Raw genomic sequence first — 15,074 nt, 5'->3', positions numbered from 1 at the left:
CAGCCCCTATGCAACCTCTCCAAAATTCCCCCTAAAATACATATACTAGAACTCCCAGTGATAATGAAAACACTGACAGAAAAAAAATTGTCAGAATATGGGAGGAATTTTTACTAACTATAGAAAGCTAGAGTGAGAAAAATAATCTATTTTATGCTTCATTTCTCTCTTCCTGGCAACAAAAACCACCTGAAAAAAATAATATCCTGTTCCACCTCCCCCTCCCTGCATCCTGATTTCAGGACCCAGTGTCTGTACCAACCAGGAACATGAACAGCCAGCCTTGCACTGGGGTAGCCTTCCTTTCCCCATCTTTCCCACAGGCACACAGGAGGCTTAATATGTTGGTGACTCCTCAAACAAAATTTTTTCTTAAGACTAGTCAAGTGCAGTGGTGAGAAGGGGAAAGATTAGAACAAGCAGTTTGATCTGTAACGGACTGAGCAATCAATTGAGATAACTCACTACCTCAAACAAATATTTATTAAGTATCATCTTATTTTTTTTAGATGGGGAAGAAAGAAAAATATTGATATTCTATTTTAAAATTATATACCTCATTCTTAATATTCAAAATAAGGAATTTACTTGATGTACTGAATTAACATTTTAACTACTGAAAATGCCTGCCTATTCAGTTTTTAATCATTTATAAATGTATGTTATTCATACTCATTAAGAATAAAGATAAAATAAGTCTTACTTGAAATTTGTTTACATTCTCTTTTCTCATTTTTATGCCAGAAAAAAAATGTTTCCCACTTAAAACATTTTTTCTTTTTTAATTTTAATTTTTAATTTTCCAAACCAGATATGCTTTCTTGGCAGGTATATTTAAAACTTACACTAAAAATCAATTATCTGGTTCTTTTTTTTTATTTTTTTTTTATTTTTTTTATTATACTTTAAGTTCTAGGGTACATGTGCATAACGTGCAGGTTTGTTACATATGTATACTTATGCCATGTTGGTGTGCTGCACCCATCAACTCGTCAGCACCCATCAATTCATCATTTATATCATGTATAACTCCCCAATGCAATCCCTCCCTCCTCCCTCCTCCCCCCTCCCCCCTCCCCATGATAGGCCCCAATGCGTGATGTTCCCCTTCCCGAGTCCAAGTGATCTCATTGTTCAGTTCCCACCTATGAGTGAGAACATGCGGTGTTTGGTTTTCTGTTCTTGTGATAGTTTGCTAAGAATGATGGTTTCCAGCTGCATCCATGTCCCTACAAAGGACGCAAACTCATCCTTTTTTATGGCTGCATAGTATTCCATGGTGTATATGTGCCACATTTTCTTAATCCAGTCTGTCACAGATGGACATTTGGGTTGATTCCAAGTCTTTGCTATTGTGAATAGTGCCGCAATAAACATACGTGTACATGTGTCTTTGTAGTAGAATAATTTATAATCCTTTGGGTATATACCCAGTAGTGGGATGGCTGGGTCATATGGTACATCTAGTTCTAGATCCTTGAGGAATTGCCATACTGTTTTCCATAATGGTTGAACTAGTTTACAATCCCACCAACAGTGTAAAAGTGTTCCTATTTCTCCACATCCTCTCCAACACCTGTTGTTTCCTGACTTCTTAATGATTGCCATTCTACCTGGTGTGAGATGGTATCTCATTGTGGTTTTGATTTGCATTTCTCTGATGGCGAGTGACGATGAGCATTTTTTCATGTGTCTGTTGGCTGTATGAATATCTTCTTTTGAGAAATGTCTGTTCATATCCTTTCCCCACTTTTTGATGGGGTTGTTTGTTTTTTTCTCGTATATTTGTTTGAGTTCTTTGTAGATTCTGGATATTAGCCCTTTGTCAGATGAGTAGGTTGCAAAAATTTTCTCCCATTCTGTAGGTTGCCTGTTCACTCTGATGGTAGTTTCTTTTGCTGTGCAAAAGCTCTTTAGTTTAATTAGATCCCATTTGTCAATTTTGGCTTTTGCTGCCGTTGCTTTTGGTGTTTTAGACATGAAGTCCTTGCCCATGCCTATGTCCTGAATGGTACTACCTAGATTTTATTCTAGGGTTTTTATGGTATTAGGTCTAACATTTAAGTCTCTAATCCATCTTGAATTAATCTTCGTATAAGGGGTAAGGAAAGGATCCAGTTTCAGCTTTCTACTTATGGCTAGCCAATTTTCCCAGCACCATTTATTAAATAGGGAATCCTTTCCCCATTTCTTGTTTCTCTCAGGTTTGTCAAAGATCAGATGGCTGTAGATGTGCGGTATTATTTCTGAGGACTCTGTTCTGTTCCATTGGTCTATATCTCTGTTTTGGTACCAGTACCATGCTGTTTTGGTTACTGTAGCCTTGTAGTATAGTTTGAAGTCAGGTAGCGTGACGCCTCCAGCTTTGTCCTTTTGACTTAGGATTGTCTTGGCAATGCGGGCTCTTTTTTGGTTCCATATGAACTTTAAAGCAGTTTTTTCCAATTCTGTGAAGAAACTCATTGGTAGCTTGATGGGGATGGCATTGAATCTATAAATAACCTTGGGGAGTATGGCCATTTTCACGATATTGATTCTTCCTATCCATGAGCATGGTATGTTCTTCCATTTGTTTGTGTCCTCTTTGATTTCACTGAGCAGTGGTTTGTAGTTCTCCTTGAAGAGGTCCTTTACATCCCTTGTAAGCTGGATTCCTAGGTATTTTATTCTCTTTGAAGCAATTGTGAATGGAAGTTCATTCCTGATTTGGCTCTCTGCTTGTCTGTTACTGGTGTATAAGAATGCTTGGGATTTTTGCACATTAATTTTGTATCCTGAGACTTTGCTGAAGTTGCTTATCAGCTTAAGGAGATTTTGGGCTGAGACGATGGGGTTTTCTAAATATACAATCATGTCATCTGCAAACAGGGACAATTTGACTTCTTCTTTTCCTAACTGGATACCCTTTATTTCTTTCTCTTGCCTGATTGCCCTAGCCAGAACTTCCAACACTATGTTGAATAGGAGTGGTGAGAGAGGGCATCCCTGTCTTGTGCCAGTTTTCAAAGGGAATTTTTCCAGTTTTTGCCCATTCAGTATGATATTGGCTGTGGGTTTGTCATAGATAGCTCTTATTATTTTGAGGTACGTTCCATCAATACCGAATTTATTGAGCGTTTTTAGCATGAAGGGCTGTTGAATTTTGTCAAAAGCCTTTTCTGCATCTATTGAGACAATCATGTGGTTCTTGTCTTTGGTTCTGTTTTTTATGCTGGATTACGTTTATTGATTTGCGAATGTTGAACCAGCCTTGCATCCCAGGGATGAAGCCCACTTGATCATGGTGGATAAGCTTTTTGATGTGCTGCTGAATCCGGTTTGCCAGTATTTTATTGAGAATTTTTGCATCAATGTTCATCAGGGATATTGGTCTAAAATTCTCTTTTTTTGTTGTGTCTCTGTCAGGCTTTGGTATCAGGATGATGTTGGCCTCATAAAATGAGTTAGGGAGGATTCCCTCTTTTTCTATTGATTGGAATAGTTTCAGAAGGAATGGTACCAGCTCCTCCTTATACCTCTGGTAGAATTCAGCTGTGAATCCATCTGGTCCTGGACTTTTTTTCGTGGGTAGGCTATTAATTGTTGCCTCAATTTCAGAGCCTGCTATTGGTCTATTCAGGGATTCAACTTCTTCCTGGTTTAGCCTTGGGAGAGTGTAAGTGTCCAGGAAATTATCCATTTCTTCTAGATTTTCTAGTTGATTTGCGTAGAGGCGTTTATAGTATTCTCTGATGGTAGTTTGTATTTCTGTGGGGTCAGTGGTGATATCCCCTTTATCATTTTTTATTGCATCTATTTGATTCTTCTCTCTTTTCTTCTTTATTAGCCTTGCTAGCGGTCTGTCAATTTTGTTGATCTTTTCAAAAAACCAACTCCTGGATTCATTGATTTTTTGGAGGGTTTTTTGTATCTCTATCTCCTTCAGTTCGGCTCTGATCTTAGTTATTTCTTGCCTTCTGCTAGCTTTTGAATGTGTTTGCTCTTGCCTCTCTAGTTCTTTTAATTGTGATGTTAGAGTGTCAATTTTAGATCTTTCCTGCTTTCTCTTGTGGGCATTTAGTGCTATAAATTTCCCTCTACACACTGCTTTAAATGTGTCCCAGAGATTCTGGTATGTTGTATCTTTGTTCTCATTGGTTTCAAAGAACATCTTTATTTCCGCTTTCATTTCGTTATGTACCCAGTAGTCATTCAGGAGCAGGTTGTTCAGTTTCCATGTAGTTGAGCGGTTTTGATTGAGTTTCTTAGTCCTGAGTTCCAGTTTGATTGCACTGTGGTCTGAGAGACAGTTTGTTATAATTTCTGTTCTTTTACATTTGCTGAGGAGTGCTTTACTGCCAATTATGTGGTCAATTTTGGAATAAGTGCGATGTGGTGCTAAGAAGAATGTATATTCTGTTGATTTGGGGTGGAGAGTTCTATAGATGTCTATTAGGTCCGCTTGGTGCAGAGATGAGTTCAATTCCTGGATATCCTTGTTAACTTTCTGTCTCGTTGATCTGTCTAATGTTGACAGCGGAGTGTTGAAGTCTCCCATTATTATTGTATGGGAGTCTAAGTCTCTTTGTAAGTCTCTAAGGACTTGCTTTATGAATCTGGGTGCTCCTGTATTGGGTGCATATATATTTAGGAGAGTTAGCTCTTCCTGTTGAATTGATCCCTTTACCATTATGTAATGGCCTTCTTTGTCTCTTTTGATCTTTGATGGTTTAAAGTCTGTTTTATCAGAGACAAGGATTGCAACCCCTGCTTTTTTTTGTTCTCCATTTGCTTGGTAGATCTTCCTCCATCCCTTTATTTTGAGCCTATGTATGTCTCTGCATGTGAGATGGGTCTCCTGAATACAGCAGACTGATGGGTCTTGACTCTTTATCCAGTTTGCCAGTCTGTGTCTTTTAATTGGAGCATTTAGTCCATTTACATTTAAGGTTAATATTGTTATGTGTGAACTTGATCCTGCCATTATGATATTAACTGGTTATTTTGCTCGTTAGTTGATGCAGTTTCTTCCTAGCCTCGATGGTCTTTACATTTTGGCATGTTTTTGCAATGGCTGATACCGGTTGTTCCTTTCCATGTTTAGGGCTTCCTTCAGGGTCTCTTGTAAGGCAGGCCTGGTGGTGACAAAATCTCTAAGCATTTGCTTATCTGTAAAGGATTTTATTTCTCCTTCACTTATGAAACTTAGTTTGGCTGGATATGAAATTCTGGGTTGAAAATTCTTTTCTTTAAGAACGTTGAATATTGGCCCCCACTCTCTTCTGGCTTGTAGAGTTTCTGCCGAGAGATCTGCTGTTAGTCTGATGGGCTTCCCTTTGTGGGTAACCCGACCTTTCTCTCTGGCTGCCCTTAACAGTTTTTCCTTCATTTCAACTTTGGTGAATCTGGCAATTATGTGTCTTGGAGTTGCTCTTCTGGAGGAGTATCTTTGTGGCGTTCTCTGTATTTCCTGAATTTGAATGTTGTCCTGCCCTACTAGGTTGGGGAAGTTCTCCTGGATGATTTCCTGAAGAGTGTTTTCCAACTTGGTTCCATTTTCCCCCTCACTTTCAGGCACCCCAATCAGGCGTAGATTTGGTCTTTTTACGTAATCCCATACTTCTTGCAGGCTTTGCTCATTTCTTTTTCTTCTTTTTTCTTTTGGTTTCTCTTCTCGCTTCATTTCATTCATTTGATCTTCAATCGCTGATACTCTTTCTTCCAGTTGATCAAGTCGGTTACTGAAGCTTGTGCATTTGTCACGTATTTCTCGTGTCTTGGTTTTCATCTCTGTCATTTCGTTTATGATCTTCTCTGCATTAATTAGTCTAGCTGTCAATTCTTCCACTCTTTTTTCAAGATTTTTAGTTTCTTTGCGCTGGGTACGTAATTCCTCCTTTAGCTCTGATAAGTTTGATGGACTGAAGCCTTCTTCTCTCCTCTCGTCCAAGTCATTCTCTGACCAGCTTTGATCCGTTGCTGGCGATGGGCTGCGCTCCTTTGCAGGGGGAGATGCGCTCTTATTTTTTGAATTTCCAGCTTTTCTGTCCTGCTTCTTCCCCATCTTTGTGGTTTTATCTGTCTCTGGTCTTTGATGGTGGTGACGTACTGATGGGGTTTTGGTATAGGTGTCCCTCCTGTTTGATAGTTTTCCTTCTGACAGTCAGAAGGACTGTCTGTTGGTCTGTTGGAGATTGCTTGAGGTCCACTCCAGACCCTGTTTGCCTGGGTATCAGCAGCAGAGGTTGCAGAAGATAGAATATTGCTGAACAGCGAGTGTACCTGTCTGATTCTTCCTTTGGAAGTTTCCTCTCAGGGGTGTACTCCACCCTGTGAGGTGTGGGGTGTCAGACTGCCCCTAGTGGGGGATTTCTCCCAGCTAGGCTACTCAGGGGTCAGGGACACACCTGAGCAGGCAGTCTGTCCATTCTCAGATCTCAACCTCCACGTTGGGAGATCCACGGCTCTCCCCAAAGCTGTCAGACAGAGTCGTTTGCGTCTGCACCGGCTCCCGCTACTTCCCCTGTTGGTCTTCAGCTGTGCGCTGTCCCCAGAGGTGGAGACTACAGAGACAGGCAGGCTTCCTTGAGCTGCTGTGAGCTCCACCCAGTTCGAGCTTCCCAGCGGCTTTGTTTACCTACTTAAGCCTCAGCAATGGCGGGCGCCCCTCCCCCAGCCTCGCTGCTGCCTTGCGGATAGATCGCGGCAGAGTGCTGTGTTAGCAGTGAGGGAGGCTTCGTGGGCGTGGGACCCTCCCGGCCAGGAGTGGGATATATTCTCCTGGTGTGCCTGTATGCTTACAGCGCAGTATTGGGGTGGGAGTTACCCGATTTTCCAGGTGTTGTGTGTCTCAGTTTCCCTGGCTAGGAAAACGGATCCCCTTCCCCCTTGCGCTTCCAGGTGAGGCGATGCCTCGCCCTGCTTCAGCTCTCGCTGGTCAGGCTGCAGCAGCTGACCAGTATCGATTGTCCGGCACTCCCTAGTGAGATGACCCCAGTACCTCAGTTGAAAATGCAGAAATCACCGGTCTTCTGTGTCGCTCGCGCTGGGAGTTGGAGACTGGAGCTGTTCCTATTCGGCCATCTTGCTCCCAACCAATTATCTGGTTCTTAATAAACAAATTCTGCTGTATAACAAATCACTCCAAACTTAGTGGTATGAAATACATTTATTAGTCCTCATGGTTCTGGGAGCTGGCTGGGCTCAGCAGGGTTGTTCTCACTCAAGGTTTCCCATGCAGTTGCAGACAGTGGTGAGGCTGGAGCTGCCTGAAAGGTTTTCTTACTCATATGTCAGGTGCCTGGGCTAAGAAGACAAGTATAGCTGGCACCCCTCAGGCATCTACCTATCTCTACATGGTTCCCATCTCTCCACATGGCTTCTTTAGCATGGTGGTTTCAGGGTATCCAGATTTCTTACATGGTGGCTCAGGGTCCTAAAGGCACATATTTTGAGAGACAGCCAAGTGGAAACTTTTATTCCTAGCCTCAGAAGTCATGTAGCATCAATTCCATAATATTCTATTCATCAGAAGCAAGCCATTAAGTCACCAGCCCATATTTAAGGAGAGGGTAACTGGACTCCATCTTTTATTGGGAAAACTGTCAAATATGTTAAAATCTCCACAACATAGTACTATGCCATACATTATTTAGTTTCCAGATTTTTTTAACTGATTACAATCACCAAATCCAGGTGACAGTTATCTATCTGATTCCAGGGTTGGAACATGCTAGTGCTGTAGTCTCAGTGCTTTGGGAGACTGGGTAAGGCAGATCACTTGAGCCTAGGAGGTTGAGACCAGCCTGGACAACATAATGAAACCCCATCTCTACAAAAAATACAAAAATTAGCCGGGCCTGGTGGCACACATGCTTGTAGTCCCAGCTACTCAGGAGACTGGTGGGAGGATCACTTGAGCCCTGGAAGTTGATGTTGCAGTGAGTGGAGATCATGCTATTGCACTTCAGCCTGGGCAACAGAGTGAGACCCTGTCTCAAAAAAAAAAAAAGAAAATTCTTAAGCAGCCAGATGGAAATCGCAAGGAATCTACAATGGAATGTATTGTACAAATTGGTCTCCAATTCAACCTCTTTAACAGTAAATGAAGCAGCAACATGAAGATAACAATCTCTAAATGCACTATGACCTTGTCAAAGAGAAAGAAATGTCACCCACAGGCCTAGTGCTCACCCTTCTAAAAAACCTGAAGTTGAATCCACCATATCCAGCATCTCTGTTTTTATCAGTTAAGGTCCAATGTGTAAATCTTGTCCACTCTTTGTGCTCTTTATCCCCATCCAGCCCCCAGCTTTGCCTCTCAACTGGATAAACCTCAGTGACTTTTAAACAAGCTTAGATATCTCCCAATTTAATACCCTTCTTTCACCCACATTCTCATCATTTACTTGTCACCCACATCTCAGCCATTTACTTGTCTTTTCCTTTCATTCATAGCAAAAATTCTTAAGTTCTATATTCTTATATTTCTGCCTCCCACTTACTCCTCAGCCCACTCTAATCTGAGTTTTGCATACACTACTTTACGAAAACAGCTCGTATTGAGATTGCTAATGAAGTTGGGTGCGGGCTCATGCCTGTAATCCCAGCACTTTGGGAGACTGTAGTAGGAGGATCACTTGAGCCCAGGAGTTGGACACCAGCCTGGACAACACAGTAGAACCCCATCTCCATTAGAAAAAGAAGATTGCTAATGACTCCTCATATCACTAAACCTCTAAAACACTTTGGATTTTAATCTCTCAGAACCACTTAATACTGTTGATCAATGTCTTCTAGAAACCCTCTTTCCTTGGCTTACATAACCCAGCACCCCTCTAATTTCCCTCCTACTTCTCTGACAGCTCCTCCAACATATGCTTTTTCAGTATTCTCCTCTGGCAGGCCATTGAATGTTGAAGCTCTTCAAGGTTGGGTTTGGGGCCATCTTCTCCTCTCTTTGTACTCACTCTCCAGCAATGTCATCCAGACACAGGGATTTACGTACCACCTTTATATCACTGATTCACAAAATCAAATCTCCAGTTTGGACCTCTCCTTGGGTCTGGACCTATAGAATCCCTGTCTACTTGACAGCTCTACTTACTCATTTTAAATGGTTGTTGAATTCAACCCATGCAAAATGAAATTATTATACTCTCTCTAAACCTAGTTCTCTTCTTGTGACATCTCCACAGATACCATCATCATCACTTGCTCCAGTCACTTCATCCAGAAACCATGAGTTATTTTTGACACATTCCTCTCCGTCACTCCTCATATCCAATTGATTGCAGAGTCCTGTATATGTTATCTCCCAAAAGTCTCTCAAATATACCCCCCTCCATCTCTATGGCCAGCCTCACTCTAGTCCTAGCAACTATCATCTCTCTCCAAGCCTACTGCTTTTGAATCCTCCTTGGTCTTTCTACTCTCACCCTTGCTCCTCTGCATTCAGTTCTCCACACAATATCCAGAGTGACCACTTTGTAATACAAATCTGATGTCACTTCCACATTTTCACCTTTCAATTGATTCCAGTGGCTCTTAGGATAAAACCAAATTCTTAACTTGGCTTCCAAGCCTTTCCATAATTTGATTCCTACCTACCCCTCCAGCTCCACTCTCTGCTCTCTAGACACAGTAAACTTTTCTCAGTCCCTCCTAGGTGCCATGCTTAGCTCCTACCGTAAGAATTTACACTCACAGCCCTCTCTACCAGAAAGGTCCTCCTGCTTCACACAATCATTTCTACAGGGGCTCCATTCTGACCCCTTGACCAGGACCTTTCTCCTGTTACCTGCTCTCATAAGCAACATGTGTCTCCTTTTCAGACCACTCACTATAGTGGTTTGTTTGGGTTTTGGTTTTGTATTGGGTGAGACCGGGTCTCACTCTATCATGCAGCTGAAGTGCAGCGGTGTAATCACAACTCACTGCAACCTGGAACTCCTGGGCTCAAGCAATCCTTCCACCTCAGCCTCCCATGCAGCTGGGCCTATAGGGGCAAGCCATCACGCCTGGCCCAAAAACTTTTCAAGAAAAGAAGACACATTTATCAGCTTTCCTAATTCCACTGCATCTGCTGCAATTGTCATCCAACAAGTTGCCAACTGGGAAGTGGAAAGAGAAAAGAAAATGTATCCTCCTTTCCATTACCTCCTATTGCACATCCTTTCTTGGTAGCTTTTTCTGTTTTCCCTTTTTCATTTACTTTTGGACTTAGACCTTACCCCTTTTGGAAGGCCTAATTAGAAGGAAGCTTTGGGACTGGCATAGTGTTGGAAACCTGGGTCTGTGAAGACAGTTCATGTTACATTGGACATTTTGGTGGTGGATCACATGGCAGGAGTGAGAGGCAGGGTGAAATCCTGGAGGCTCTGCATGGACAAGGATGCCACTTATTGTTGTCAGCACCAGGCAGGCTCAAATCTCCTCTTTAGAGAAGTATCAGGAACAGCAGCTGGTTGGTTTAGAGCTGCTATTTTAATGGTTAAAGCAAGAAATGATATATATCATGTTATTCAATGAACATGAACATATGTCTTGAAAACGAGGCTTCATTTTTTCCTTCTTTTCTCTCCGCCTTATCCATATATAAGTGATAATACAGTGGCCAGTGCAAATGTCATAAAAGCGTAAAGATGAAAATGGAGCAAGTGTCTGGGATTAGCTGAGAAGAAGAGGTAGCCAAGGGGACGAAAGGAATCCAGCATCAGCAATTAATCATGGCCAAATAAGTCTGATATTTAACAGCAAGGATACCATCAGACACGCATTGAGAGCTTCAAAGAGTTCAGTTCCCTCAGTGATTACTAAAACCAGCTTTGATCATTTAAAAATCACATTTTGTTTTTCCAGAGGAGTTTGGTCTTTATTCCTTAAGCAAACATTGATTTATCCCTCCTTTCTGGGCAGAGATTCCTGTCATATAACTGCTCTGGCTAAAACAACTATTTCTGTGCTCCAGTCTCAGTAGCCTGCTTGTAGGAAGAGAATATTTTAGTCTCTTGGAGCTGCCAACAGGCAAATAGAAGGTAAAGAAAAGACTGCCACCCCCACCCGCTAGGTTTGGAACCATCAGCAACCAGAGCTCAAACCTTATAAATAGAGGCAGCAGCAGGGGCGTCACACTCACAAAAACCACTGGACGCTACAGCCTTCGGAAATCCTTGTTTGGATGACCTCAGTCAATAAATATCGTCAAGGTCAAAACCCAGACTTTGAAGGTACAGTGGAATCAAATGATCTGTTATTTGCAACTGCTGAAGGCAGGCTCCTCATATGTGGGAGACGAAGAGCCCATGGCCTTTGAGATCTCAGATCTAGGAAACTCTTGAGAAAAGAAAAAGGAGGCCAGCCTGAGAAGGGAGTGTTCCCTGAGCTGAACCTGGAGGGTTGCAGCTGACATCTCTGCTCCTCCAAGCAGGTCTCCTGGAGGAGGGCACATGTGAGCAGCTTGGAGAACCACCAGACCAGGTGTGGTCTGGAGACTGAGTAGATCCCTGAGAGTGGAAGTTGATATAATTGCCAGAGAGCCACAGTCTTCCCCTGGAAGTGGGATAGCATCTCAGTCATAGATTGCTTTTCATGTATGTTAAAGATACCTGCTTCTGGCTTTTGGAATATATTTTCTAGCAAAGGCAAGTTTAATTAGGATTAGAGGAAAGGTCCCCACTACCGCTTGCAAACATCCTCAGCTGAAACGAGTAAAGGCTAGAGTGGGAAACTTGATGCAATCAAGCCCTCCAGGTGATTCTGCTGTAGAGAGCAGTGATCCAGGTGAATCTCTTTGCCATCAGAGTTCAACAGCACACACCATTCAAAACCTCGGTAGCCTCTTCCTTTCTGGTGAAAAGAGCTCCAGCCACGTACCAGCCACTGTGATGGGCTCCAAGGTGCAAAAATAAGTAAGATTCTCTTTCGCTTTTGCTTTTGCCTTCACTGAACTAGTGACAGACAAATCCAAACTAAGTCCTAACATGATGGGATTAGAACTATGACAGGGGCATTAAAAAGTGCTATGGAAATACAAAGGAAGGCTAAGTTAGTTCTAATGGGAGGAGTAGGGCCAGGCAGGTTAGCAGGAAGAGCCTCTCATGAACTCCTTGTTGAATTAATATGTTGAGTAATTTTAAATTAAGAGGTGGGATTTGAGTTGATAACCAAGAATTCTCCTGCTCAAGAAGGAAATGGCGCCCCTAGCAGAAAGAAAACTTGAGCAAAAGACAACAACTAACATTGAAGATGGTGCTTCCCAAATTAGATATCTTATGTGCAGGAAGCCACTGAGTGGGTCATGGCACACTCAAAGCCACAGTATAAGGATGGTACATCTTTCAGGGATGTTAATTTAGCTTAACTATTTGGGGAAAATAAGCTATATAAAAAGAAATTAAGGGCATTTTAAAAATTAAAATAGAATGAATGTTATAGAAGCCAAAATTGACGTGAACTTTTTATTTTTATTTTTTTTAGACAGGGTCTAATTCTGTCACCCAGGCTACAGTGCAGTGAGTGGCACATCATATTTCACTGTAACCTCAAGCTCCTGGGCTCAAGCAATCCTTCTGCCTCAATTTGCTGGTCGCTGGGACTACAAGCCTATGCCACCAAGCCTGGCTATATTCTTTAAATGTTTTTGTAGTGAAAGGGTCTTGCTCTGTTGCCCAGGCTGATCTCAAACGCTGGGGCTCAAGTGATCCTCCCGCCTTGGCATCCCAAAGTATTGGGATTGCAGGCGTGAGCCACTGTGCCTGACCTGCTTTTGTTTTTATGATTCCTTGATCAGGTCTCTGTATTCCAGTTTGCTGTAAGCTCAGTGAAGTCCATTTTTCCTCATTTTTGTATCCCCTGTACAATAATCCATGGTTGGCATTCAAAAATTATTGAAGAAATTTATTGAATTAAGTGCCAGAAGGCAATAAAACAATGTCTATAAAATCATGAAGGAAAAATGTTATGACCCACAAGATTAAGTTTTAATTTTACTGGTAATGTTTCACTCCCTCCTTGATTAGAAAAATTTAAATACGGCCGGGCGCGGTGGCTCAAGCCTGTAATCCCAGCACTTTGGGAGGCCGAGACGGGCGGATCACGAGGTCAGGAGATCGAGACCATCCTGGCTAACATGGTGAAACCCCGTCTCTACTAAAAAATACAAAAAACTAGCCGGGCGAGGTGGCGGGCGCCTGTAGTCCCAGCTACTTGGGAGGCTGAGGCAGGAGAATGGCGTGAACCCGGGAGGCGGAGCTTGCAGTGAGCTGAGATCCGGCCACTGCACTCCAGCCCGGGCGACAGAGCGAGACTCCGTCTCAAAAAAAAAAAAAAAAAAAAAAAAGAAAAATTTAAATACTACAGGTAACATTAATGGGGTGTTTGACCACTACCTACTCCCAACACCACACACATGCACACATACACACACACGCACACACATACGTGCACATACTGAAAATACCTTTCTTAAGAGAGAGAACTACTGTTGAAAATCTAGTATATATCCTTTCAGAATTTTCTCTATACATTTACATATGTACACATGTATCAAAAAATATATAATACTAGTTTGTGAGAATGAGTGGGTAGGATCCTTGAGAATTTTCTACTTGGATAAGTTGCCTTTCATTTGGGAAAGCAACAAAAAGACATTCTCAGATAAGCAAGTAATACATATATACACACATACACATACACAAAATATATATATTTAGTATATATTATATACTATCTAGTATATACACTACTGTATATACTAGATACACTATATATAGTATATACTACATACACTAGTGTATATACTAGATAGTATATAGAGTGTATATATATTTAGTATATATTTATATTTAGTATATTATTCAGTGTATATTTAGTATATATATTATATTTAGTGCATACATACTATTTAGTATATATACTATATAATATATATTTTATATATACTAAATTGTATACACTAAATATATATACTGTATGTAGTATATATAGTATATATATTTAGTATATACATATATACTATATATAGTATATATATTTAGTATATACATATATACTATATAGTGTATATATACTATGTAGTATATACTACATACATATATACTGTATATATACATATATATATACATATACTGAATATATATACTACATAGTATATATACTAAATAGTATATACTAAATAGTATATATACTACATAGTATATATATACTCTATACAGTATATATAGTGTATATAAATATATATATCACACATATATTCTTTTCAAAGAAAGTTTTTTGAAAAACTATTTCATTGAAGGGAAGATACAGAAAAGTTGTGATAACAAAGAATTCATGGATTATCTCCACTCATTTTAAATCCCAGAACTGTATTGTGTGTTTTCAGATGAGGTCTGTGGTCAGAGGAGATCTTTCTTTACACTATCTCACATGATGTTTCCCTTTTTGTTTCAATGCCTTTCAGTGTGCCAGGAAATTGGGGTCTTACGGCATTTTTCCCCCTCTCCAGTGACTGCAAATCTTGTTTAATAACATCATAAAATAATAATAATGCCATTCCAGGCTTTGCTAAAAATAATCAAACACCATGTGGCTAGGATGCTGTCCTAGAAGAATTACTAGAAAAAATCTCTCTTCTTGTCTTCACAAAAGCGTAGTTGTATGAATAACATATTGTTCATTTTATTGCCAAAGAAATTTAGATAAGATTAGCTGCTATAAGAATAAAAAATATGCTGTCTGTCATTACACTTATTATAAAAAAAATGATAATTTTTATCTAGTATCTGTGAAGGTATCTGTAATATTGATGCTTAAAATCAATATACAAATAAACTACATTTTAAAACATAAATAAAAATAAGCACACCAAAATGTTAACAGTTATTGTGTCTAATTTTAATTATGTGACCCTACTGTGTGACAAGTGCTAAAGACAGAGCAATGGACAAGACAGACAAGAAAGGGTAGCAGAATTTTGGCTGCTTTATCCATATTTTATATTTTATGAAAATTTACACTTTCTACAAATTTGAACATTTTTCATGCTTTCACTTTCATTGCCATCAAGCTATTCATACTATTCTTTTGTAATATTCTTA

Source organism: Rhinopithecus roxellana, chromosome 5, assembly GCF_007565055.1.
Source record: "Rhinopithecus roxellana isolate Shanxi Qingling chromosome 5, ASM756505v1, whole genome shotgun sequence".
Classification (NCBI taxonomy): Eukaryota; Metazoa; Chordata; class Mammalia; order Primates; family Cercopithecidae; genus Rhinopithecus; species Rhinopithecus roxellana.
This window is presented reverse-complemented; position numbering follows the sequence as displayed.